This window comes from Camelus dromedarius, chromosome 27 (assembly GCF_036321535.1).
Source record: "Camelus dromedarius isolate mCamDro1 chromosome 27, mCamDro1.pat, whole genome shotgun sequence".
Classification (NCBI taxonomy): Eukaryota; Metazoa; Chordata; class Mammalia; order Artiodactyla; family Camelidae; genus Camelus; species Camelus dromedarius.
The window spans coordinates 26,144,820-26,170,433 of record NC_087462.1 but is presented as its reverse complement, the minus strand read 5'-3'; the positions used below and the strand labels follow the sequence as shown (position 1 = coordinate 26,170,433).

At 41.7% G+C, this 25,614-nt stretch overlaps 1 long non-coding RNA gene across 1 annotated transcript; it reads left to right on the top strand.

Annotated features, from left to right (window-relative positions):
- Positions 1 to 568: 568 nt before the first annotated feature.
- On the top strand, positions 569 to 24,738 carry LOC135319443 (uncharacterized). The gene is made up of 3 exons (XR_010378029.1): positions 569 to 699; positions 20,437 to 20,527; positions 23,374 to 24,738. It is a non-coding gene; the product is annotated as an uncharacterized LOC135319443 (long non-coding RNA).
- The last annotated feature ends 876 nt before the right edge of the window (positions 24,739 to 25,614 follow it).

Sequence of the window (25,614 nt, the reverse complement as noted above, 5' to 3'; positions counted from 1 at the left end):
CAGTGTTGCCTGGCCAGTGCCCTCCAAGCCCCTCCCGGCTCCTCTGAGCCTACCTCACATGGGTGCTCAGGAGTCCTCTGATCTTTCTCCCTCCTTCTATTTCTTTTCCCGACCCATTCCTCCAGCTTCATCCCTCTGACTGCCCAAAAGCCGAGCCAGCGTGACCCAGGTGGCAGGTCTCCCTGCCTTGTATTAGCAAGTCCCGTTTTGCTCCAGGTCCTTATTCAGTTCAGAGTGGCACATCTGCAAGATAAACACCCCCTCTCTTGCTAACATCGATCCGTTCTCACAGCTTTATTTTGGTGTTTCTCATGAATAACAAGGTTAGTCTGGTTATGTGGTTGTCAAACTTTATAACAACTAAGCAGCCCGGACTGGTGAAACAGACACACACAGAAGCCATTGCTTTTGGAGAAGCGGGGTTCCTGGGCTGTCCCCGGCCAGCCCTCAGGGCTCCCCTCTCAGCTAAGGCACTTTGTAGACTGGAGACTTCCATTCAGTACTGTTTGTAAGTCATTGTTCTGGTCCAGCCTCCTTATTTTATAGACAAAGAACTTTATCCCTAAGAGTTACTGGTCCAAGTTCCAAGTTTCACTGCTTGTTTCTGACAGAGCCAAGATTTGAAATGGCCTAGTGCTCTGTGCTCAGCTGTCCTCCCAGCCACCATGGCAGATGGATGCTCTTGACAACTTGAAGCAGGTAGGCATTTTCCCTCTGATTAGTCCAAACTGTTTGCTTGATCATTGTTGAACTGAAAAGCGCTCTGAAAAGATACTACATCCAAGCTGATGATATGTACCTTCTCACATCACAAGGAAACCTCTTTTCATTTCCCCCTTTCCTGCAGTGTCAGGGCCCTCACCATCTCCTTGTCCCCCACCCTACATGGCTTCGAGAGCTACCAGGGGATATAAAATGTGCCTACAAACAAATCACCAGTTTCGGGCCAGCTGATCTCAGGCTCTGCCTCCTCCCAGCTGAGTTTGTGGCCACTGGAGTCCTGGCCACCGTACACTGCTCCTCTTGCCTGGCGATCTGGTGTGGGGAGGATGGAGAATCTCTCTTTTCTCTGTCATCCTCTGTGTAGCAGCTTCTTGTGCCCGGGAGTTTCATAGAGTTTGTAATGAATGTGGTGAGGCGCCCTCCGTAAGGCAGACATTTGTGCAGTAGTAGATGCTGGCTAGAGCTAATGCTCACCGACTTCATGCAGTATTCAAAATAGCCCCAGCTCTCTGATCACTGTAACCGGGTATCTGGATCAAGCTGGTTATGCAGGATTTTTTTCTTTTGTTTTCGTAGGTTTTGTCCCAAGAGGCCCCTTAATTCCACAAACAAACCAACCAAAAAAGAGATTTCTGGCAGACTCAACCCACTCGGCCCACAGACACACCCAGACAGTCTCAATTCCCTTGGTGACTCCAGAGCAGCTCAAACCGAGACTCCACTGTGAAGAAAAAGCAGTTCTCCTGGTTTAGGATTTGTCTACAAGCTAGGCTCTTTTCTGGCCCGCTGAACTGGTCCGGAATAGGCATCTCCCTTCCTTTGCTGCTTCCTATCAGCACCAGGATTCCGGGGTATCCTCGGAATGCTATGTTCTGACTCAGCCTCATTCTTCCGTAGGTCCCCTCTTCCAGGCACCCTGACTGACCAAGCCTCGACTGTGTTGAAAGACAGAGGAAGGAGAGCGGGGGAGGGATTGGCAGGAGGAAAATCTGAAAGTATAGAAAAGAGAGTTATATGTTAATTAGTGTAAAATAATACTTTGCAGTTGATCAAGGCTTTTATGTATACTTAATTCACTTAACAACCCTGGGAGTTGGGCATTGTTAGTCCTTATAAGGTTTTAATTTCTTTGAGATTACAGTGCCAGGAGAATTCTGTATTTCCTGATATTCACTCTCCTTAATGAAAGCTAAATATATGTAGCCTCATTTTCCCTTCATGCTCCAGCTTCTAGGAACCTCTGATTCTAATGTGATGAATATTTATGGCCATTATATCAACTTTTATAGTTAGTATGCTTTCTCCCTTTGCTTTATTCTGATTCTTCTCAGTTCCTTCTTCTCTTTTTTTTTTTCATTCATTTATTTTCTTTTTCATACTTACCCTCTTTCAAAATATTTGAAACAAATTATGAAAGCTGATACCAAAATAAAAAGATTGGGTTAGATGCATGGAAATAACAGAGTGGAAATTAAGGAGGGTCCCACAAGGAAATGTTCTAGTCTATAGATAATGTAGAGGCATGGCCAGGGCTTTAGGAATCTGATTGTTAGCTACTTGTGAAAGGATAGGAAAGAAAATATGTATTGAAACATTTGTTCTCTTCCTCTGAGTTATATACTTCCCATGAATCATAGGAAAGTTTTCCTATCCCCAGGTTATAGAGAAATTTGTCCTTTTCTTCTCTCTAGTACTTGTAAGATTTCAAACTTTTACCTTGAAATCATTGATGCATTTGGACTTGATTTGAGGGCACAATGTGAAGTGTGGAGCCAGCTTCATCTTTTCCCGCAGGGCTACCAAATTGTCCGTACACCACTGATTAAAAAGTCCAACTTTACCCAACAAGTTTGAGATACCCCTTCTATCATATGCTCAATCCCATTTGTATTTCTCTCCCATAATTCTAGGCTAGTCAGTTACATTGACATTTCCAGTTGTGCACTAGTTCCATATTTTAAAATTACGTGCCATGAGAAATATGTTTTAATTTCTAACAGCACTTGTCATTCTTCATGGCTTTTATTATTTTTCAGGTCTGTGCCCAGTCTTGTCTATTTTCTCATTTAACTTTATGATTAGCTTATGTAATTCTCGACAGAAAATATTTGCATTCATTGGGATCTTGTTAAACTTATAAAACATAATTTAAATTTTTTAATGGCTGCTTAATATTCTTTTCTATTGACATACCCTAATTTATCAAACCCTTCTGCCATTTTGGACATTTAGGTTGTAGGCATGGATTGTTTTGTCAGATCTTTATTTACCTTCCTTCTTTTGAGTGATTGCTTCTATCTCAGTCTAATCATATGCTTCGGTTGAGGGCCATTAAATGAAGAGTCTCATCACGCCCTGGTAGTTGGTTCAACAGATGGATCTGTGACTCAGGTCAGGCCAGTCAGACTCTTTCCCTGGGATCCCTCTGAACTGGGAATCTCATTGGGCATAGATGTGTGAGGTTGTGAACCCAGAGTTGTAAGCAACGATGGTTTTATTTCATAGAGAACAGAGCGAAAAAAGGAGAAAGCTGACACCTACCTAGTGTTCTGGTGTCCTGGACCTTCAGCTTTGAGCATCTCTAACTAGAATCACACTCTTGCTGGTTATGAGAGCCAGGACATCCCATTTTGCTAAAGATAGTCCCTCCCTCCCAGTTTTATTGAGGTGTAATTGACAAAAATTGTATATGTTTACGATATAGAATGTGATGATTCAATATACATGTACATTGTGAGACGTCACCACAGTCGAGTTAATTAACACATCCATCACCTCACATGGTTGCCATTTTTTGGTGTGTGGTGCGAAAACTTAAAATCTACTTTTTTTTTTTTTTTTAGCACATTTCAAGGATACAGTACAGCATTACTAACTATAGTCAGCAGGCTGTACATTAGGTCCCTAGAACTTATTCCTCTTATGCTGAAAGTTTGTATCCTTTGACCAGCATCTCCCTATTTCCCCTCCCCTCAGTCCTTGGCAACTACTGTTCTACTCTGTTTCTGAGTTTGACTCTTTTAGACCCCACATGTAAGTGAGAATACAGTATTTCTCTTTCTGTGTCTGGCTTATTTCACTGAACATATGTTCTCCAGGTCCATCTATGTTGTCACAAGTGGCAGGATTTCCTTCTTTTTTATGGCTACATAATATTACACTCTGTATATATAACACATTTTCTTTATTCATTCATCTGTCAATGGACATTTAGGTTGCATCCGTATCTTGGCTTTTGTGAATAATACTGCAGTGGACATGGAAGTGCAGAGATCTGGCGATATTGATTTCATTTCCTTTGGATATATACCCAGAATTGAGGTTGCTGGATCAAACAGTGGTTCTATTTTTAATTTTTTGAGGAACTTCCATACTGTCCTCCATAGCAGCTGTACCAGTTTGCATTCCCACCAACAGTGCCCAGGGTTCCCGTTTCTTCACACCCTTGCTGACACTTATCACCTTTTTGGTAATAACCATTCTCGCAGGTGTGAGGTGATATAAAGAGGATTTTAATTCAAGTAGTACTGAACAATATAAACGATATTTTCCCTCTTTCCCTCCCTCCTCCATGCCTCTGTTTGGATGTGCGGGTCTTACTGAGCATTGAATACCCTCTAAACTGTAGTCGTGGCCTTTCCACAGGTGTCCCTTCCTCATGTTCCTCCCCGCATCCTGCACGTCAGTCAGACTGCCATATGACTATACCTTTGCCTTTCTTGCCTTTGAAACCTCTTCCAGGACTCCCAGATACTCTCATTTTCTGATTCGAATAGCGCTATTATGATACTTCACCTTTCATACAGAGTGTGTTCAGAGCACGCACAGACCCTTGCCTTTGCTGACTTGAAATGTTTGTTCAGAGTGTCTTCTGAGCTGAAGTTTTGTGCGAGGCATGTGTATATCCTAGAGCTGACTCCACTCATCACCGAAGTTTCCAGTTTCACTTGATTGCTATTTTTTTTCTTTGTGTTCTTACTATTCTTTATTTATTAGTCCTACCAATATGACCCTTTACCCAGATCCACTGTTCCTGTGTGCACTGGTTTTGTAGACATTCATGCCATATGTCTCGATTTCTATTTTTTTAAATGCCTTTTTTTTTTAACCTCTTTGTAAATTACTATATGCCATAGAAGAATAAGGAAAATTGAAGGTGAATCAGTGAAAAGACACATGGCCAGCTAGTGTCACACATTAGCCCAGTGATGCACTCACCTAGCCTACAGGCTTGTGACAACTGCTCTTTATATGTTTGTTTGAAGAAAATTCCCCATTATTGGAATTACATGAAGCTTTGATTGTTTAGTCAGCTGAGTTTAGCTTCATTTTTTTTCCACTTTGTTTTTCATTTGCATTTAGTATTAACTAAAATTTTTATTTTATTTTTTTTGAGGGAAGAACCCAAATTTGATTCATCCCCCATATCACTTCCAGGTGCTTACTAATTTATGTCATGGTTGAATGGATTTTCGTATACGGATGAGTTTTTCCCAGAGCACCTGGCACTCGATAAAAATTTACTGAATGAACAAATAAATGTATCTGAATGAAAATGGAATGAATAAATGAAAGAGTGTAGATCAATGAACTAAATGTTGTCAGAGGAGAGATTTTCTGAGTACCAGAGAATTACAGCAATCTGACTTGTCAGTACAACAAATAGCTCACTGATACCTCTCTTGAACAGGATTTCTCAACCTTGGCAGTAATGGCGTTTTGGGTCAGATGATTGTTTGCTGTGTGGGGCGCTCCTGTGCATTGTAGGGTGTTTAGAAGAATCCCTGGATTCTACTCACTAGATGCCAGTAGCTACTACCACCTCTGTCCCCCACTTTGACAATGAAGAATGTCTTCAGAAAATGCCAAGTGTCCACTGGGGGGCAAAATCTCCCCAAGTTGAGAACCGTGGCTCATAAGATCCTTTGTTTCCCCATTTCTTCCCTTCTTTCCAGCTACATGTTTAACAATGTGTAAATCATTTTTAAACGTCTTTCCGTTCCTCCAGCGGCAGAGTGGACACTGGCGGGTCCCTCAGTTGTCTGATGTGCATTGCCCATTCCCATCTTTGCTCAGGGAACTGCAGGACCTTATATTTACAACAGCCATCACTCGCCTGTCATTCAGCATTTTCGAGCTGAATCAAGCTGTCAGGCTTTGTTACGTTGAAGCTGCTGTTGCCAACTTCAGTAAGCAAGAACAACCAAAAATGCCTTCTGACTTCCCTAACAAAGAGGTCCTGTTTGATAGATTAGATTCAATCAAATAGATACTGAGGCATTTCATTAATAAATGACAAACTTAACTGTCATTTCTGAGCTATCTTCTTACTCCTCACCTGGAGAAGGGGGTTGGCTTCTTAAATGATGGAACCATTCTCGATTATTGTGTCTCATAAAGGAGACAGGCTGATTGGCCAAGATAATGGGTAGATAGTTATTGACCATATTAGTCATTATTTACTGTGTAACAAATTGCTCCCCAAACTTAGTGGTTTTAAATAATGAGCATATATGGTTGCACTTTCTGTGGGTCACAAATTAAGAAGCAGCTTAGCCAAGAGGTTCTGGTTCAGGGTCTCTCCCAAGGTTACAATCAAGATGTCAGCTTTGGCTGCAGTCAGATGAAGATTTGATTGAAGCTGGGTTGAGGAGTTCGTTTCATTCACATGTCTGTTGGCAGATAAAGGTAGCAGATTTTGGAAAACAAACAAACACAAAAACAAAACCCTGGATGCCCAGTTAAATTTGAATTTCAGACAAACAGTGAATAATTTTGCAGCGTAAGTATGCCATAAGCAGTATTTGGGACATACTTACACTAAACTGTTATTCATTGTGTGTCGGAAGTTCAAATTTAAATGGCATTCTTTTTGTACCTGACAACTTTATTGGCAGTAGGTCTCAATTCCTTGCTATGTGGGTGTTTTAGTGTCCTCATGGCATGGTGGCCAGCCTTCCCGAGAACGAGTGGCAGAGAAGTAGAAACTACATTGTCTTTTATGATCGGGCCTCCGAAGTCACATTGTCATCATTTCTGCCAATTTCTGTTGGTCACATAGACCAACTCTGATACAGTGTGGGAGGGGATGATACAAGTGTCTCATCATAGGGTGCCATCTTGGAGGCTGGTTCCCACATCTCCAATGTGGGGTTTCAGGGCAGTTAGTAACATCTTCCTTAATCTCCAAATATTACCCTCTTGTGGTAGGCTGAATTCTAAGGTAACCCTTCATGAGTTATGCCCTTATACAGCACCCTCCTCTTGCATGTGAACAGAAGCCAGGACTTTCTTCTAGGCCACAGAATATGACAAAAGTGAGGAGATGGCACTGCCTCGATTAGGTTACGTGGTATGGCAAAGGCAATGGGATTGTATTTTCCTCATTCTTTCACGTTATATGAGTCCCTTCTTAGTCAGAGACTCTCCCTTGCTGGCCTTGAAGCAGCCGCCATGCTGAGAAGTCTGCTCGAGGCTCCTTGACAAGGAAGATGGGTGGCTTCTAGGAGTAGACGGTGGCTCTTGGCTGTCCGTTAGCAAGAAAGCGGGGATCTCAGTCTGACAGTGGCGAGGACTAAGTGCGACCAACAACCGGGTGAGCTTTGGAGAGGACCCCGGGACTCCTGAAAGGAGTGCAGCCCTGGCGACACCTTGACTGTAGCCTTGATTATGAGACCCCCAAATGGAGGACCCGGCCAGTCTGCACCTGGACTTGTGATGCATGAAAACTGTGAGAGAATAACCACGTGCTGGTTCGAGCTGCTAAAAGAGTGGTCGTTTGTCACAAAACAGTAGATAACTAGTTCACACTTTTATCTTCTGCGCTGCACTGGGGCTGACAGTCTGCCTCTGGGAGCGTCTTATTCAACCTTCCTCCCTTCACGTGCCCTCTGTTAAAATGTGTGCACTCTCACAATGTGCCTGCAAAGAGACATAAAGCCAATTTGCAAAACCTTGGTTCAACAAGTAGTTGTAATTACATGTGGTAAGTTGTTAGGACTGGCGAACAACAGGGGACTTCGAGCACACAGCAGGGTGAGCTTAAATAAAATAGTCTAGGAATTTGGGAAGGGGCTTCTGGAGGAAGTGCTACTGAAAGTTGGAAGAGCAAGTCATTTAGGTGCAAAGAGTAGATGAGTATGAAGGCAGAGAATTTTTCAAAAGTGTAAACCATTCTGTAAACAGAAAAAGTGCATAAATCCTCAGTGTGCACCCTGACCAATCTCACAAAGCAAACACCCATGCAGCTATTGCTCAGATCAGTAAACAGTATTCCCTGCCTCCCAGAAGCCCCCGTGTCCCATTCTAGAGAGTAACCTGCCCTTTTTCTCTGCAAGTTATAACCCTGTCCTGATTTGTAACACCGTAGTTTGGTTTTGATTGTATTTGTCCTTCATATACTTGGTCTAATACAGTAAATGCTCTCTGTACCTGATTCCCCCCTCCCCAGTGTTCTGTTTGTGAGATTCATATATGTTGTTGCATAGCATTGCAGTCACTTCTGTCTCGTGGTTGCATAGTAGGCCCCTTTAAGAAGATACGACATTTATTCACATTCATCTGGGTGATCTGGGTTGTTTCCCAATGGGAGCTGTTAAATACATAGTGCTGCTGTGAATGTCCTCGTGCGTGGCTTTGGTGAGCAGCCACGCATGTTGAGTGGATACCTAAGAGTGGAATTGGATCATAGGATCAAGGCATTGGACTTCTGAAATCAAGGAGTGGAGCATCTAATGTTGCTTACAGGGAACTAAGCTACCTTTCCAAGCTTGGTTCAGACCGCCCTCTAAATCCGGGTGTGCAGAGCAGGGAATAATCTAAACCGGTGTCAGACAGTTAAGTGCATGCTGCATTGCTCACTGCCCTGTGAGCCACATTTGAATTTGACTTTATCCTGAGGAGCCATTTGAAGGCTTAGAGTAAGTAAAAGATCAGACTTCATTTGAAATATGTTTTCCTGGCTACATTTTAGATAATGCATTGAAAGGAGGCAAGCCTGGTGCGGGGAGAAAAACTGACTGCTGTTTCAATAGTCCTGAACCACAAAAATATTTGCTCTTGTAAGAGTTTATGGAGTCTGGTGTCGATGTTCTCTGAAGTAAAAGACCTTGCATTTAATCTCTGTTTTTTTCCTGTATCAGCCAGAAGACTTAGCTGGCAATTTTCACAAAGGGATGAGGAGGCTGGTGGACTTGCTGGTTTTCTTTGGCTGGCTAACACACACTCCTGTCATAGGCATACACTCTGCAAATGCTACTGCAAAGAAAACAGGAAAAGCCTATCGGAATGGGGCCTTCCACCGGAGTAAAGAGAAGCATGATTTCAGTGCTTTCATAATGGAAATGCATCCTTGGTTCTCTCTGGTTAGACAGGTGCGGTCAACATACCCTCCTCCATACACGGGAGCCAGTTCCATGCAGAATGGTCCTTTCCCCACGTTATGACTGGGCTTCCCCCATTGTGCTGTCTTCATCCGTCCCCACCCAAGCTTAGCCATTACGTCTACACTGTGCACACCTTCAGAGTGCCCCCTCCTTCACTTTCTTATGAGAAGCTAACTCTCTAAATAGGCATGTGTGTGTCCTCTCCAGCAGGAACTGTACGTGTCTGAAACCTGTTTCATGTCTGTTCCCTGTGTCTCCACCCCCGCCATGCTCCACTCATTTTCCCGCTTCTGTCATAGTCTTTCCACCATTCGCTAAATCCCGTCCATTCTATCTCAGAAAACCCTTTCAGGATCAGTTTTATCTTTCTGCATAAACTGCTGGTTTGTGCAGAAAGGAAAAATTTCTTTCAGGCAATTTCAGGCACTCGGCGTCCCTTGAATGACTCCAGCAGAATGACCCCAGCTGACATCCTTGCCCGTGCTTTCTTCTCCACTTCATTTTCTTCATGTATCCAGGAAGTAGTGTGTTTTTGACACTTTCATTCCATCTGTAGCACAATCAGGATTCACTCTTAGAGTTTCTGAGATTGTTGCTGCCTGTTCTATAAAACCTAGGATTGCTGTTCTGAAAAGTGATGAGACGCGTGGGCCAGAATGGACCCACTTTCCTTGGGGCTGGTCAGAAGAAGCAGTTGTTTCTTAGCCTTCTGAAAGCTCAGTCTTTGCCCACATCTCAAGGTCACTCTGCAAGTCCATTGTCTGCACACCCTCCCGCAGTCTGCAGATGCTCAAGTTTCAGGACTCCCCTCAAACCTGACCCTGGTATTATCACAGCCTGGGTAATGCTACCATCAACCAGCAGCGTGTCCCCAGCTCCTTATAATCTCTCACGCCTGGACCCGATCATGAACCGCTATCCATTCTATTTCAAAAGCTTATCTCATGCCAGCCTCTTCACTTCTGCTGCCACGCCTTAATTCAAACCCTCATCATCTCTGCAATCATTTGCAGTTGATCTCCCTGTCACCATTCCCCCTCCTGTGACTTATTTACAATTATCTAGACTCTTTCTCGAATACTAAACTGCTGTGTTACTCTTTAAGCCTTTTAAGATTACCTCTGTAAGGATCTGTGTGTGTGTGTGTGTGTGTGTGTGTGTGTAGCTGTTTAATAATATTCCATTGTATGGGTATGCTACATATTTTTAATCCATTTATTAGTTAATGGACATTTCAGTTGTTTCTAGCTTTTGGTGATCATGAATAATGGTGCTACAAATATTTGTGCACAAGTTTTTATTTGAATACCTGCTTTCAATTCTTTTGGATATATACCTGGAGTGGAGTTGGCAGATCATATAGTAACTCTATGTTTAACTTTTTGCGGAACTGCCACACTTGTTTTCCACAGGGGCTGCACCATTTAACATTCCCACCAGCAATATATGATGGTTCCAATGTCTGCACATCATTGTCAACACTTGCTATTTTCTGTTTTTTTGATTATAGCCATCCTAGTGCACATGAAGTGGTACTTCATTGTGGGGTTTTTTGAATTTTTTTTTATTGATTTATAATCATTTTACAATGTTGTGTTAAATTCCAGTGTAGAGCACAATTTTTCAGTTATACATGAACATGTATATATTCATTGTCACATTTTTTTCTCTGAGCTACCATAAGATCTTGTATATATTTCCCTGTGCTATACAGTATAATCTTGTTTATCTGTTCTACAGTTTTGAAATCCCAGTCTATCTCTTCCCACCCCCCGCCCCCTTGGCAACCACAAGTTTATATTCTATGTCTGTGAGTCTATTTCTGTTTTGTATTTATGCTTTGTTTGTTTTTTTTTTTTTTAGATTCCACATATGAGCGCTCTTATATGGTATTTTTCTTTTTCTGGCTTACTTCACATAGAATGACATTCTCCAGGAACATCCATGTTGCTGCAAATGGCATTATGTTGTCGGTTTTTATGGCTGAGTAGTATTCCATTGTATAAATATACCACTTCTTCTTTATCCAGTCACCTGTTGATGGACATTGAGGCTGTTTCCATGTCTTGGCTATTGTAAATAATGCTGCTATGAACATTGGGGTGCAGGTGTCATTTTGAAGTAGGGTTCCTTCTGGGTATATGCCCAGGAGTGGGATTCCTGGGTCATACGGTAAGTCTATTCCTAGTCTTTTGATGAATCTCCATACTGTTTTCCACAGTGGCTGCACCAAACTGCATTCCCACCAGCAGTATAGGAGGGCTCCCTTTTCTCCACAGCCTCTCCAGCATTTGTCATTTGTGGATTTTTGAATAATGGCCATTCTGACTGGTGTGAGGTGACACCTCATTGTAGTTTTGATTTGCATTTCTCTGATAATTAGTGATACTGAGCATTTTTTCATGTGCCTATTGATCATTTGTATATCTTCCTTCGAGAATTGCTTGTTTAGGTCTTCTGCCCATTTTTGGATTGGGTTGTTTATTTTCTTCTTATTAAGTCGTATGAGTTGCTTATATATTCTGGAGATCAAGCTTTTGTTGGTTTCATTTGCAAAAGTTTTTTCCCCATTCCATAGGTTGTCTTTTTGTTTTACTTATGGTTTCCTTTGCTGTGCAGAAGCTTGTAAGTTTCATTAGGTCCCATTTGTTTATTCTTGCTTTTATTTCTTCTAGGAGAAAATTTTTGAGATGTATGTCAGATAATGTTTTGCCTATATTTTCCTCTAGGAGGTTTAGTGTATCTTGTCTTATGTTTAAGTCTTTGATCCATCTTGAGTTGATTTTTGTGTATGGTGTAAGGGAGTGTTCTAGCTTCATTGTTTTACATGCTGCTGTCCAGTTTTCCCAACACCATTTGCTGAAGAGACTGTCTTTACAGGCCTCATTGTGGTTTTGACTGGCATTTCCTTAATGACTAATGATGCTGAGCGTCCTTTCATGTACTTATTGGCCATTAGTCTCTTTTTTTAAAAGAAATGTCTATTCAAGCCCTTCGCCCATTTACCCATAGATTTGTCTTTTTTTGTTATTAAGAGTTCTCTATATGTTCTGGATATGAGACCCTAATCATGTATATGATTTAAAGATATTTTCTCCCATTCTGTAAGTTGTCTTTTCACCTTCTTCATAGTGTCCTTTGATGAACAAAAGTTTTCAGTTCGAATGAAGTCCAATTAATCTGGTTTTTTCCTTTGTTGCTTGTGCTTTTGGTGTCGTAACTAAGAGTCTGTGGCCAAATCCAAGGCCAGAGCTACTTTAAAATTTCCATTTCCCGTCAAGAACCTTCATCCTATGGTTCACCCAAAGTGAATCTCTGATGGGGCCCTGGACGTGCAGTTTCCTTTACCTGGCAAACCTTTTCTTTTCCTTCCAGATCCAGTTCACACATCACCTCAGTGAATTCTCAGTGCCCACAGGGAATGTTACTTATTCAGATACCTCCCTCCTTCAGGCACTGGTCCTATCTCTACTCACCTGGTATGTAAATTTACCTGGGTCTTTTTCTCCTTTTAAGGTTATGGTGCTTTGAGCACAGGGATAAATTTTGTTGTACTCTGAAGTCTATGCCTTTAGTTAATGCTCAGTGTTTGTGGAATGAATGGATGAACGAGCATTTATGGGAAACAACACATTCTCTTGTCATGTAGCTTTCAAAGTCATTCCTTACATCCCATCAGTTTTGTGAAAAGCGGAGAGAAATTTCCACCTGCCAGGGTTCGGTAGATGTAAGACCGATTGAAATACATGGTGTTGTCATTTGTCACTGAACAGCCAGCAAGGTTCGTCCTGGCTCCCCTACTGCCCGTGGTCCTTTTGGGAGACCTTCCAGTTCTCTGTGACTGACCATGACCCTCTTTACATGGGAAGTCAGGATAGGGGGAGCTCACATGCGATCTAACCTGGGCTTCATATTTCTAAAGAGATACCCCACATCCTATTTTACTGAAAGCTAGGGACATGATATCACCAAGAAAAAAAGGTGAGTCGTGTGATTCAGGAACTCTCTCATCAGCAGTATACAGAAAGGAACGCTGTAAGCTGCCTGAATGTAAATCTGTTCTCTGATTCCAAACATCGTTGTATAAAACGCAAGACTACCTTTACCTTTTGTTTTCTTTTTTCCTTTCCCCTTCTGTTCCTCTTCAATATCCCACACTTTGTCTTATTCTCCTCTTTTGCCCTAGTGTTGGGGCAGTCAGAGAGATTATGTTTTTAACAAAATGCCATTCTCGGGACTTAGAGCTTCTGTAGTTCATGAGGGCGGGAGCGTTGCCTTTCAGAGGAGCAAGACCTGCGGGCTTTGGCTGACAGACCTCTTCGTAGGCCAAGATGAGAAGTGGCCCTGACTTAGGCTTGGGCAGCCGTGATGTCGTGGAGAGCCGCGCCCCACGCTGCAATAAGCTCAGAGCCCATTGTGAAGGGGCATCCGTGGCCACGTGAAGCCGTGCATCGAACCCTTGCAGTGTCCCCCGTTGTTCTCCAGAGTTCTGATCATTCACAACAGCCCCCACCCTCCCAGGGAAAGACAGCCCGTTCTCTAGCCATGGTAAAATCGAACCCCAGAACAGGATCTAAAAGTGTTTTTGTCTGTCACTGATTACTCTCTGAAAGGCAGCCAATCAGTGGCCATCTCACACGTTGGCAGTCAGCTGGTGGAAGGCTTCTGACTCTGAATGTGTCTCTAAGCTGACCCCTCCTGTCTCTTTGACAAATGTAACCTCAAAACAAACCCATCCTCTAAATCAGCAGTTTGTTTTCCTCAGGGCGACTGCGTGACTGGCAAAACTCTCCTTTCCTTAAGTAAGAAAGAAACGCAGGCTTTTGGCTTCAGAATTTCTGTGATGGTCTTATCCTTTGTCAGTTTCCATTACCTCTTGGATGTCTGCCTACGCCAGTGTTGCACAGTTCCGTCATCTGTGCTGTATGTGATATATCACGCTAAAAACGCTAGTTACCCAGCGTAAAGCTGTGTCCATGCAATGTAAATGATGCTAAGTCTTGTCCTTATTGAGCATAAGTGGAAGTATATTTTGCACAGCCACAGTAAGAGAGGTGTTGTATCTCTCTAAGGGGTCAAGTAAGCGTTTCACGTATTCAGTGTTTAAACCCTCTCTGTTCTTATAGTCTGTTTTTTTTTTTTTTTTGATCTTTGATTAGAAGAGTCAGGTTTTCAAATTCATGGCCCTTGGGCCAAACTCAGCCTGTGAAATTTGTCCTCTGAAAAATACTTAAACCAACATTTGCAAATCTGGGAATTTCACATTGAAGTCTAGATTTCCATATTTTCTTGGGGAAAAAAAAAGGTCAGCTTGATATTTTGAGGCCTCCCCTGCTGTAGAGCACACTTAGCAGTCCCGGTCTTCACTGCCGTTGCCCGGCAGGGAGAGAGGGCATCGCTTTCCCTTTTCCTCATTCCCTACTTGTTGTTTTCTTATAACACGGACCTATTACTCGGCACGGGACTCTCTGGCGTTCAGTTGTTTATGTTAAGTGCATTAGAGCTTCAGAGGGTGAGCCCTGCAGTTCTTTTACAGGCTTTTAAATGTGACCCCTTTGAGCAATACAAAAAAGCTGGGTGACGGACCCTTTCCCAGTCAGCTTGTTACAGGCCCTTTTCCCTCACTGCCGTGGCATCTTGATTTCAGAGTCTTTCAAGGTTATAAATTTAAGTGTTCATATCTCGCTATTTTGGAGGCTTCTGTCTTGCCTTCTCATTTCTTCCATTAATAGCATATTTTCTTCCTTAAAAAAAAAGACAATTTTATCCCCTGCATTTAGCTGCTGTGGTAGCTTGTAAAAATGTCCACAGATGTCCCACTTCTTGTATGCATGATGTATGGGCATGCTCTCCCACACTGACTCCAGGCTGGACTTGGGACCTCCTTTGGCCAGTGGGACGTGAACAGCTGTGATGCACAGGAAGCTTGGAGAGCATGTGTGCCTTGGGGCTCGTGCTCTTGCTGAGCGTGGGAACTGCGGCCCATCGCAGGAATGAGCCCGGCTTAGCCGGCTGAGATGATGAAAGACACGGAGCTAAGTCATCCTTCTCACCCCAGCTCCTATTCAGCCAACTGCCAGACACGTGAGGGAGGTCGTCCTAGACCACCCGCCGCAGCCCAGGTGGCCCAAACCGTAAGGGTCATTTGGCTGTCCCACAAATTATGCGAAATGATAAATTTTTATTGTAATAAATTTTTGCTGTAAGCTTCTGTTTAAGGGTGATTTATCATGTAGGAAAACTAATTGGTACAATCTAAATCAAAGGACATTCTATGACCAAAAAAGGCCTACATTTTTCAAAAATGTCAGTATCATGAAAGAAAAGAAAGACTAAAGAAACGTTCCAGATTGGAGGAGAGTAAAGAGGTGTGAAAATCAAATGTAGTATGTCATACTGGACGGGGTCCTAGACGGGGTGGTGGGAACGCTCTAAAAGGCATCAATGGGAAAACTGAAAAAGTGGGAATATGAGCAATAGACTAGATAAGGATATTGTGGCAGAGTTAATTTTCTTAACATTGATCTTTATATTGTGGTTATGTAAGAAAATATCTTTTCTCTTAGGAAATAGGCACTGAAGTGCTAGGAGGTAAAGTGACATGATTTATGCAACCTAGTCTCAGAGAAAAATAACAATAATAATCTCTCTCAAAGAATACATAACAATAATAATGTATGAGTGTGTGTGTGTGGTGGGGGGGGAGGAGGAAGAGAGAATATGAAGCCGCTGTGACCAATGTTAAAAATTGATCAGTGTGGGTAAAGTTATATAGAAGTTCTTTATACTATTCTTGTATCTTTAAGTTTAGAAATATTTCAAAAAAGTAAAAAGACAAAACTCAACAATTGAGGAAATAAAAAATTAACTGACAAAGCTTTCTTCAGAAACTCCCTAACAACGTTATGTCAGTGTATTTGTCTAAGGCAAAAGCCAAGAGACTTATTTACGTAGACATCAGATCTGGGGCTTCTGGTTGAAACAGGAAATGGAGAATGCTAGAATCATGTTCATTCTATGCCCAGGACATGTGGAGATAAACAGAAGCCCTATAAAGGCATGGGGTTAGTGAAAAGGATGGTGGAGAGGGGGCAGAAAATCTGGATTTTTGTCTTGGTTCTGCCACAGCTATCTTTATGTTTCAAAGCAAGTTATCCAACTCTCTTGGCCTCACTGTTCTTTCTAGAGTACATGGGAAGGTGATCTTTTAAGGTTCTTACTGAGGCAAACATTTATAAAATACTCATAAAATGAAAGCAAATGTGTTGATCAATGACTTCAAGTGCTGTGATTGTACTGACCCTTTATTATGTGATAACTACACATGCCGTGTATTTATGGGTATGGATGGCTGTCTCATTAAATACGTAGAAGTGTAGTGAGCACAGGCTGAAGTTATTACATGGCTGCCCCTGTAGAGGCTAGGCTCCCTGGGGGGGATATTAGCAGAGAAGGCTTTTTGCATGATCATGAAGTTGGGAGCCCTCACTGGTGATGAGGGTGAGTGATACAGATTGCCAGGACTGGGATTAGTAAGGATCAGCACCCTCCCTCCCCCAATAGACACACATACATATAGCCCTCGCTCCCCAGAATGACGCAGGAGAGAAGAATCACAATGACAGAAATGACAGGGTGGCATATGGAACAGAAAGACACGTTGTAATCTGGAAGACATGTAGTGGATTGCCCATAGGGAAGACTTGTATTTTTAGCAACAATAAAACTTAGCCCAAACAAGAATGCCAGTGTCACTGTGGGAAAGTGTCCTGGACCCTTTTGTTATTGTCAGGGATTTGGGACACGTAACACAAAATGGCAGGTTCTAGAAAAGTGGTAGATACCTCTGTAGCCTTATTAGGCATCCTCCCCACCTCTCCTCCCTCTTTTGGGCTTACTTTCACATTTCTCTTCTGCTCCTTTTCATTTTTTTGCCACCTTTCAAAGGCTGGTGGCACACTCGTGAGCAATGCAAGTCTCTCTGGGGAAGAATGCGATTTAAAAAACTTTTTATTGAGGTAAATTAATGAATTTTCACCAACTGAATGCACTTTGTAACCAGCCCCCCACCCTCATTCCAGAAGAGAACAATACCAGCCGTTCTCACTCTGCACCCCTTCAGTAATCCCCTCTGAGGGACCATCATTGGAACTTTTGACCGCATATTCATTTCATCAGTCTGGAACTGTTTATAAATGGAATCACACAGTAGGTGTACTTATAACTTTGGCTTAGTATGTGTGAGATTCATCCGTATTGGTGCACGTAGTTGTAGTTTATTCATTTTCATCGCTGTGTAGCATTGCATGTAAGATATACTGCAGTCTGTTTGTCCAGTCTGTTCTTGGTGGGCATATGTATGTTTTTTATGTTTTAGCTCTTATGAACACTGCTGCTCTGAACTTTCTGGTACTTGACTTTTGGTAAATTTGTGTATGTGATGGGTGTATATCTGGGAATGGAATTGCCGGGTGGCCGTAGGGGATGTATGTGTCCCACTCCAGTAGATGCTGTGGGAGGCGCTATTTTGCAAATACCTTTTATGGTCCTGGCAGGATCTTATTATTTGAGCTTGTGCTGCTGCTGGAGGCACTGAGATTCAGAAGGGTTAAATAAATTGTGCAAGGTTCCTTACTGTATGGGCTAGAGCGGAGATTAGAATCCAGCCTAACTTGACTTCAAAGCCTTCAAACTTAAAAAAAAAATTTGCCCTCCCATAAGCTTCTGATCTCAGATTTAGAACAATGCCAGACTATTTCCATATGATTTAAGGATAAACAGCAGTGCTTTCTAAGCAATGCTATTTATTTTATTGGTAACACTTCTACCTATAAAAACCTCCGATGTGTGTATTGCCTAGAAATGCTGGGAAAAGGAAAGGATGCAAAGTGGTAGAGAGCTGTGTTCTCTCTGTTCCCCAGTGAGCAGAGATGCTACCTGTTTCCCTAAGATTTGAGCTCCCCTATTGCAGTGTTGCGTTGTTGCTGGCAAAGCAGGAACTATATTTCCTATCCTGCTTGTATCTAGTGGGACCATGTGACGAGTTCTCACCACAGGCATGTGCATCATAGTGAACCCCTGGTTCTTCCTTTTAAGCCAGGAGTTTGCTTAGAAGGAAGAGTACATTGAAAGCCAAAAAAAAAAAAAAAAAGGTGAAAATCAGGCTTTTTGTGATTCCAAGGAGCGGTCATAGCTCTTGGCACATCAGCAAACAAATCGCAAGGACTTCTGAATTCCCTTGCAGGCTTTCTTTCTTGTATGGCTTGGAAGGCAAGCGTGTGAGTGACAGCTAGAATGACATTACCATTTGAGGGACACAGTCCTGCAGGTGACATAGTGCAGAGAAATAAAGGGAGGTGAAAGCTAGGTTGTCTTGAGTTGGTTTTCACACCACTGAAGGTATATTTTAGTTTAAGTGTAGTGACAGCCCAGCTCCAACCTGCTGACAGGTGGCTGCTAGCAAGAAAAGATATTTGAGTCTTACTGTCAAGGTACAAGCTTTCATGTTAACCAAAGAACATTTTTTAAAAAGAGTATTTCAAAGAATGATGAAAACAGAGAGAAATATATTTAGCACATACATTGTGCAAAGACTATCTGCAAGCCCAAAGCAGGGCCCCACTTGGCAAAGGGCAGGTAACTGAATTCCCCAGGGGCGAACGCCTCCGAGAATGATGTAAACCCTTACGGAGGAGGGCTGGTGCCGGGCTTGGGCACTGTGTGGCTAGCAGAGCTCACTGCAGAGTCACCAGAGAAGTACCATTGAGAGAGACAGTCACCTTTGTTTTCTAACCAGAAAATTAGAAAATAAAGTGAGTAAGTTTAATACACTCTGAGCATTACGTGCATGTGGCATACGGCTGCTGTCTACTCACTAGAACCTTGGATTCTCATTAATGAGACTGAAGGCCATTATCAATTGATACGTGTGGCTGGTGCTCTTCTAAAGGGCTCACCAGGCATGACCCTTACCTAGAGTTTTCATCATAGCACTTTGAGGTTCCTGCCGTTGTTATCCTCATGTTACACAAAAGACGTACAAGCTCAGGGAGTTGTTGATATAATTTCTCAATATCATACAGCTTTAACAGGTAGTAACCTTGTCTCAAACAGAGACAAAATGAACCATGGCCCTTGCTCTCAGACATTTAGTGTAGCTTCCTATATGTGCTGTGAATTCATTCTGAATGCTAAGTTGCCTCTCTACCAGGACACACAGCTTTGGGAAGCAAGGATGAGGCTGAAAAGAGATACCTTGATGTCAGGAAAAACAAAATCGACACTGGAAATCAAGGGGGCAGGTGTCTGTGGCTGGATGAACATCCATATTGTCCCCATATTCAGTTAAAAAGATTTGAGCTTATGAATCACTGAATCACTGACCCCAAAAGGGTTAGTGGCAGAATGCGCAAGGCCTCGAGGTGACTTGGTGCTTTGCCTTGCTGCTTGTTTTTGCTTTGTTTTTGGTGTTTTGTGTGTGTGTGTTTCAGATTTATTAAAATCTGCCCTCTTAAATTTTAGGCTTACATAGAGCATACAGAATTTTCTATGAATTAAATTGCATTCTAATGAGTCTATGAAGTGCATTCATTTAAGGACCCTTAAACAATATGCAACAGACTCCATATAATTCTGCCTCCTTCAAATAAATACTTGTCTGTATAAGTGTAAAATATATTTATTAAGTTCAGAGCCTAAATAATATTGCTATTTGAGTTAACATATAGGAAGGCAAGCTGGAATGGTAGTCATGAAAGAATCAGAGAGAGCAGAGGAGGGCCAGCCTGCGCTAGTCCCCCTAAAAGAGAGTAATTATCACATTACCAAAAAGGGGGCTCCTCTAAACCTCACAATTAAAAATTTTTGTCTAGAGTAAACAGGACGCCTTACTGACCTCTGAGAATTAACGACTCTTCATCTTCCATCATTGGTTTTGTGTACTCCATTAGCACTCATTGACCAACGGTTATGCCAAAGGGACGTATAAACCACCCCTTCTAAGGTTAGTAATTGGAAAATACTAGACTATAAGGAGATTTTTCTCCCTGTGTGGGATCGTTATCAAATTTGTATCTTACAGCAAAAGAATTGCTAGTTCATGAAATTTTATCATCACTTTTGAAGCTGGAGAAAGTACAAGAAATGGCATAGCTGCTTCATGCACTAGCAGTGGTATCTAAGCCATGTGTCTCAAGAATATCTTAGAGGCATATACAAAGAAAGAAAGGTTTTACATGCCTACATCAAACTGATATTCTGAGGGATAATCTGTTTTATAAACATGTACATGTTGCTGTATGCCCTTAAATCGATATTATTTACCTCGCAGAAGATAATAGAGAAAAGAGAGTATCTGCTTCGCAGAGGCAGCCTACAGGATGGGTCAGCGCAGATGACGGCGCATGGTAGAAAGCCTACAGGTAATTCCTCTCACCCCGTATACTCCTGCCAGTCCTGCCTTCAGGAAGTGAAGTCTGTCTCTCCCTCTTGATCAGGGTAAGCAGTATGAATTGCTTTCTTTTTTTTTTTAACAGACTGCAACTAAAGTAAGTCTGTTCCAGTTCTCATCCTAGCCCTTAATAGGCCTCACAGTTTCCAATTTCAGTGTTGGAGCCCCGGGCCATCATGTAGAAATCTAACTCCTCGCCGAAGAGACATGGCCTTTGCAGCCACCCCAGGAGAGGTCCAGGCCCTGTGTATAAAACCACTTTGAATGTTGCAGTTCTAGCCGGGGTCCTGGGTATGAATAGCTCAGACAACGTCATATGGAAAAGAACCGGCAAGCGGAGCCCAGACAGCCCAGAAAATGATGAGAGCCATACATCATTACTGCGTTGAGCCACTGAGTTTGGGGTATAACTTCTTTTCTGGGATTAGATAACTGGAACATACAGGAAGCTAAGAGACAATAACTGAACCTAGAGACTTAACTTCAAACTCTCCTTAGGGGTTTCAGATTCTAAAATGAAGAGATTTCTCCAAAGCAACATGGTAAGATCTGTTACTATAAGTTAAGAAGAACATTATTTAGAGAGGGAATAATACATGTTCAAATAAACTGAAGCAAAGTCACTTAAATTAATTGAGAAATGGCATCCAATTGCATGCCAAGTATTAGTTGCTTTCGTAATGTCACTTGAATACAATCCCTTCTTTTCAACCTCACACACAGGGCAAAGAGCAGACCCTTCAGGCTTCCCTTAAGGATAGCCAAGGAGCTCCTGCTCTCCCGCCTCTGTTTAGCTCTTCTCCGATTTATTTCTAATTCCTAATGTGCTGCTTTCCAAAATATAGATAAATTCATGACACTTAATATTCTTCAGTGACTTTTCATTACCTTAGGAATAAAGTCCATGCATGTCCAAGGAGTGGCTTTCCAGCCCTCTGGGCTCTGACTCCGGTTCCTGTACGCCCTCAATTCGTGCCACTCTCTCCTCAACGCCAGACTCCAGGCGTGTAAGGTTCTGCGCCTCTGCATCTGCTGCTCCTTCTCTCTGAATTTTTCTTTTCCCCTTTAGGTCTAACATCTATGTACTAAAGATATACCCTTTATCTGACACTGCCCTGCACTCAAGTCTGAGACATTTACCCTGCCTTTAAACTACCACAGCACTCGGCATGTGTACCCATCCCGGTGCTTAGCATATCCCATTCCTGTGCTTCCTAACTACTGGGGGAGAGCTTTTAGATCTATTCCAGCTCCCAGCTTAGAGCCAAGAATGCTACCAAAAATAGTTCTTGTTGGATGAGCACGTGAATAATAGATGAAGTGGATAATGCTTGTGGCAATACTTTACAAAGTTAAAGGTACTTTGTAAATATTATTTCGATGATTTCTCTATAATGGATTATAAAGTTAGTTCCTATTAAAAGTGAGTGAAATGCAAGAAAGTTAAATACATACATCTCAGATTACAGTGGAAGTGGTTACATCTACATACAACAGAAGTAGGCTTGAGGGTTGCCTGTAAAATAAAAATAAAAATAAAATATATTTATCTTATATATATTTGCCTCTAAAATGAGTATAAAATAATTTTACACTGTTTTTTAAAGAAACTGGGAGATAATGAAAAGAAAAATGTTAGGACTGGGAAGTGATCTTTTACCTTATGTTGCATCTGCCAAAAAATTAAACTGTTTACAACTTGATCATGGTAGTTTTAAAAATGATTGGGACAAATAGAGATAGAGTAAAAATAAATTAGATATATTGAAATAATAAGAAGCAAGTATTTAAACTAAGCAATATTTCACTTAGTCACAGAATTGAATTTACCATCAGAATGAGAAAACATTGAGATGCAATTGCTGAGTGTTTCTTAAACACCAGGCATTGTACTAAGTGCTTTGTAGGAATTTTCTAGTTTAGTTCTTAGAAAATCTTAGGAGGTAAGAACTAGCATCTTCTCTTTAAATGTGGAAATTTGGTGTGGAAATGTGGAATTTGCAGATTTCATTAAGGTAAAGATCTCAAGATGAGATCATACTGCATTAGGATGGGCCCTAAATCCAAAGTTAGGCATCCTTATAAGAGACAGAGAAGAAGAAAACCCACAGAGGCACAAGGGAGAAGGCCAGGCAAAGACGGAGGCAGAGATTGGAGCCATGCTCTCACACAGCAACAGCTGGCATCACCAGAAGCTGGCAGAGGGGAGGAAGTGTCTCCCCTAGAGACCAGAAGGAGCACAGCCCTGCCAATGCCTCAATTTCAAGCTTCTGGTCTCCAGAACTTTGAGAGAATAAATGTCTGTTGTTTTAAGCCACCGTGTGTGGCCGTTTGTTACCGCAGACCTAGGAAACTAACAGAACACCTATTTCCCATTCCCTCCATCAGTCAAGGGCGGTGCTATGCCTCGGGCAGAGCAGCAGGTAACTTCCTTAGTTGCTTAGATTCAGTAGCTAGTGAAGGCTCTCCTGAGGAGGTGACATTTAAGATTATACCAGGAGTATGTCAAACAGGAGGGAACAGAAAATGAGACAGCTAGAAGGAACAGGCAACGCAGAGCCTTGAAAGAACTTGGTATTTGCAAGACAGAAAGGAGACCAGTATGGCTGAAGCGCAGTGGGTGGTGGAGCACAGGAATCAGGTAGTTTGTGGGGCAGTTGAAAACCAGCCAGATCGTACGGGTCTCTGCACAACTTCTCAAGGAATTTGGGTTGCATCCCCAGTTCAGTGGAAAGCCATCCAATGATTTCATATTTAGGGTGGAAGGGTAAGGGAGACACAGGCAGGATCCATGATCTCAATTTGTATCTTAAACAGGTGAAATTCAACCCTATGGACAAGGAACTGGAAGTCAAAAGCGTGGAAGGAGGGGGACGAGGAAATAGGCTTTTGCAGTTGTCAAGGAGGCGTAACTGGACTCTGAGTAGTGGCCACGGTGTTGGAGACATGTCTCTGAGGAATTTTGTGGAGGTGCTACTCGACTTGCCGATAGACGTGAAGGAAGGAAGTGAAACATCAGCTCTGCAATAATACACCAGAGGCCATGGTGGAGCACAAAAGCGAGCGACTCGGAGTGGAGACAATTAAGAAATGTTCCTTAGAGGAAGAGATTCTTGTATATATGAATAATAGAAGCCTGCTCCTATTTTTTTTTTTTTTTTACTGTGGGAAACAAGAGGCTGTAGGGAGAAGTACAGATAAAGGATTTTTGTACCAAATGTTCTTCTAACAAGACCAAGTTGCAGTTGAGCTGTTTATATCCCTTTGACTATAAAGAGCCGTAATTATACGCAACACTGAAATGCTAAGTGATTCAATCGCCTCAAATTTGTTAAGTTCCCATTCTTTCACTGTGTGCCTGTTTTACGTCCATCCTCTGCATCAAGACATTTTTAGATTTGTTTTAAACCTGGAATTGTTTTATTCAAAGTGAGCACATTCAAAACTATTTCTCCTTGATTCCTGGAAACATTTTTGCTCTTCTCAGCAGTTCTGCACGATGACCTTCTAAGGGTCCTGTTAAGCGAACTCTCTCTTTAGACAAGGTTTCATATCAGTTTTTCGCACTTACTAGAGGGGGCATTTTTTCCTCCAAATCATCTAATGGTCCTCTCTATGAATAGTATTCTGTGATTTTGAGTCTTAAGCTATTCTATTTTTAAAAAGTCACTGGCTGGAGTATTTTTTTTTTAAAGAATTACTTCATTTTTAAAAAGATACTGCATATTTGCTGCTTGTCTCAGTGATCTGCTTTGCTTTTCCAAGCTCTTCACTACCTTATTTCCTTATCTCCTAGCCGTCTCACATTGTCTGCTTGCCTTTTAGGAAAACATTCTAGTTTGTTGTTATCTATAATAAAGGAATACAAAGTTATAAATGCCCATAGGTGGTGGTTTGCCCAGATATGAATTGCCTACTGTGAATCAGTGAAAGACCGCTGAGTATGTATGAAAGGGGACTCCAGGTAGAGTCAGACCACACCGTGTCAGAGAGAGAGTCTGCGTGACGCCACGTACACAGCGCTCTCATCTCTGGAGCAGAAGATGACTACAGGAAGGCCCTTTTCACACTCAGTCTGCTTAGTTTTACACTCCTGAGTTTGAATGCCTGAATGAAGAACTCTGAAAAAAAATTGTGACTTAGAGGAAAGACAGAGGTTTTGGAAGAATTCATTTACTCTATCTAGAGGAATATCCTTGAAATTTAAAGGAAGAATGCCTGAGGCTTTAAGAGAAAGGACAAATTATAGAATTATTTTCTGGAAAAAGAAGTGTAGATTAAGAATGGAACTGAATTATGAAGGGCTTATATAAATTAATGAATGATATAAGATGATCCTGCTAACCACTGATGTTTTCTAAAAATCCCTTATTTTGAAGAGAGCAGGGGCTAATTTTCCTTTGTCAGTGAGCATCTTAAAGGTAACATAGCACAGAAAAATCTTAATATTCCCCATTTACTCCCCAATCCTGAATATGTGTCTTCTCAAGTCCTTTTTATCTTATATATGTCAGAACTGTTCTCAGAGTTCCACAAGGCAAGAAACTTAACAAATCCCATGAAATATGAGATTAGATTAAAAAAGCAATATTTCAAAATTAATTAGTACATCAAGTTATATGTCATATGGTTTTAAATATCTATGTAATGCACAGCAAATATTATATTGTTTGATAATTTAACAATTCATCTACATTTTAAAAAGTGTGAGTATATATGAATAGATTCATATCTCAAAAAATACATGTACAAGAGACTTCCAACTTTGAAGAAAAAGCCAGATAGATTAGAGCAATTCTCATTTTCTTAATTCTCCTCCAAGATTTCTTGAGAGAAAGTAGGCACTCAGTAAGAATTTAATGAATGAATAAAATAGCTGAGTGCTTGACCCAACAAATAAACTATATATGACACTTACGCTCACTCAGAATACAACAAGTATCAAAAAAGTGAAATGAAAGTCTATGTAAATCATTTATGTAAAGAGTACGAAGTTTGACTCACTGATAGCGCACTATATAATGCAGAATACTTCTAAGTCTAAATCACATCTTGTGA